Below are 3,060 nucleotides of genomic sequence, written 5' to 3'. Positions count from 1 at the left end.
AGACAAACCTGGTCAACTACTAAAAATATAAAAATTAGCCAGGCGTGGTGGCAGGTACATGTAGCCCCAGTGACTCGGAAGGCTGAGGCAAGAGAATTACTTGAATTGGGAGGTGGATGTTACAGTGAGCCAAGATAGCACCACTGCACTCCAGCCTGGGCAACAGAGCAAGACTCTGTCTCAAAAAATAGTAAACAAATACATAAACACATGGAAAATGACAGTGGTATGAAAATCTAGCCAGATAACTTGACTAGCTTAGAGTCTGTACTTCCTCTTTGTTATGGAAGGAAATTAGCAGGTGTTTAATACTTAGTCCCCCTGAGACTTAATCTGCAGGGAATAATACGTCATTATTCAATTCAGTGTTTTTTTGTCTGTTTGTTTGGAGACAGGGTCTCACCCCGTCACCCAGGCTGGAGTGCAGTGGGTGATCGTGACTCACTATAACCTCCAACTCCTAGGCTCCAGCAATCCTCCCACCTCAGCCTCCTGAGTAGTTGAGACTACAGGCACATGCCACCATACCAGGCTAATTTTTGTGTTTTCTGTAGAGATGTAGTCTCCCTTTGTTGCCTAGGCTGGTCTTAAACTCCTAGCCTCAAGTGATCTTCCCACCTCGGTCTCTCAAAGTGCTGGGATTACAGGCATGAGCCACTGCGCCTGACCCATTCAATGTTCTTTAATGCCTTATTAGTCCTGTACCAGTTAACATCTCTTATACCATGATTTGCCTGCTAGACTTTGGGAAGTAGGAAACATGAGGTTTGGAAGTGATAGAGTCAAAATTCACAACACATGTATCATGAATGCAAAAAAATAAAACCCACACAAACCAATACTAAATGCTATTCATGGACACATGGATTGAAAGAATCCACATCAGTTCCTTGATAGTGACAGCCTCTGAAGAAAGAGAGAAGAGGAAAGGGCTGAGGGTTGTGTCAAATTTTAACTATCATCAAAATGTTTAATTATTTTATCAAGAATGCTTGAAACAAATGAAAAAATGTTTTTACAGTTGTTTATTCTGCATAACAAGGACATTGATATTTAATAATCTTTATATGCATTTTTAAAAGAAAATAAAATTTAAATTTTATTTTAAAAGAGTAAATTTTAATATGTAAAAGAAAACAAAGAGACAGAAGAAAAAAGTTTGATCAGGCAAAATGCTCCCAGAAATAGTTGCTGGGAAGAATTCAACATATGATGATAAGTAAGGGACTGTATCAGTCAGCTTGGGCTGCTGTAACAAACAGCACAGACCAAGGTCAGGAGACTGTTCTATAAACAACAGAAACTTATTTGTACAGTTCTGGAAGCTGAAAGTCCAAGGTCAAGGTATCCGTGGAATTGTTGTCTTCTGAGGTCTCTCTCCTTGGCTTGTAGATGGTCCTTGGCTTGTAGGTACCATCTGCTTCCTGTGTCCTCCCAGCTTCTTCCCTCTGTACATTTCTGTGTCCCCATTTTCTCTTCTCTTTTTTTTCTGAGATAGAGTCTCACTCTGTCACCCAGGCTGGAGTGCAATGGTGCGATCTCATCTCACTGCAACCTCCACCTCCTGGGTTCAAGCGATTCTCCTGCCTCAGACTCATGAGTAACTGGGATTACAGGAGCACACCACCACACCCAGCTAAGTTTTGTATTTTTAGTAGACACGGGGTTTCACTGTGTTGGCCAGGCTCCTCATTTCTTCTTCTTATAAAGAAACCAGTCAAATTGGATTAGGGCTCGCCTTAATGACCGCATTTTAACTTAATCACCTCTTTAAAGGTTTTTGTCTCTAAGTACAGTGACATTCTAAGGTACTGGGCTTAAGTCTTTAGCATATGAATTTTGGGGGGAGACAAGTCAGCCCATAACCGGGACTTTCACTGGTGCCCCCTGCTGACTTCCCTCTTCATCCAAGAGCCTCTCACCTCTCCTTACTGACTCTGCTGCTCTCCCTTCCTCTTTCCAACATCCAGGCAGGATCTTCTGACTGCTCCACTGCCTGCCCCTTGCTGACCCTTCCTGGCTTCACCCCTGCTTCCTCTAGCCAATCTGCTGAGGACCTCCCTCCTCACCCAACTCAGCCCTGACTGCTGCCCGAGTCCACTCCCATCTGTGGAGCCTACACTCAGGAGCCCATGAATCAACTTCCACCCAAGCTCCACTCTACAGCTCCATGCAGCTCAAACCACCTGCTCATGAACAACAACCCGAAGATGTTTCTCCCGTCTCAGACCAAGCCGTCAATGCCCGTTCTTCTCTGTCTGGTCTCACTTCTTGAGATATGTCTGCCACGGGTATGTCTGTGACATTCCTCTGCCCATGTTCTCTCTGTACCTCTTATCATTTTGAAGTCACAGGTTGTATCACTCAGCATCCAATTAGGAAAGCAGAAAGCTCTCTAGACACTTACATAGGGGAACTGTAACATAGGGAACTCTTTACATGGAGAGGGAGAGCTGAGAGGGAGCAGTGTGGTGAGGACCATGAAGCTGGTAGGTCATGCGCACCAGGGCAGCACCCTAGAGAAGGTGCAGCAACCAGACAGAGGGAACCCTGTTCATGGAGCTGCCACGCTGACTCTGACTTGTGTAAGCCCCGGTTGTTAAGTGGAAGAACAATGACCTTCTACTACATCTAAGCCACTGTTACTTGTAGTCTCTGTTAAGGCAGCCAAGCTCATACATAATGAATGCATCTTTTTTTTTTTTTTTTGACAGACTCTCACTGTTGGCCAGGCTGGAGTGCAGTGGCACAATCTCAGCTCACTGCAAACTTCGCCCCCGGGTTCAAGCGATTCTCCTGCCTCAGCCCCCCAGCTAGCTGGGATTACAGGCGCGTGCCAGGCTAATTTTTTGTGTTTTTAATAGATGTGGGATTTCACCATGTTGGCCCGGCTGGTCTCAAACTCTTGAACTCAAGTAATCTGCCCACCTCAGCCTCCCAAAAGTGCTGGGATTACAGATGTGAGCTACCACACCCAGCCACATCATTTTTTGTATTGCTTGTTTTGGGGCAATTTGCAAAGACAAATTGCCTCTCCTTCCCCTTCAGCTTGGCGACAGA

This window comes from Nomascus leucogenys, chromosome 22a (genome assembly GCF_006542625.1).
Source record: "Nomascus leucogenys isolate Asia chromosome 22a, Asia_NLE_v1, whole genome shotgun sequence".
NCBI lineage: Eukaryota > Metazoa > Chordata > Mammalia > Primates > Hylobatidae > Nomascus > Nomascus leucogenys.
The sequence above is the reverse complement of the archived record's forward strand: the minus strand, read 5'-3'. Positions refer to the sequence as shown.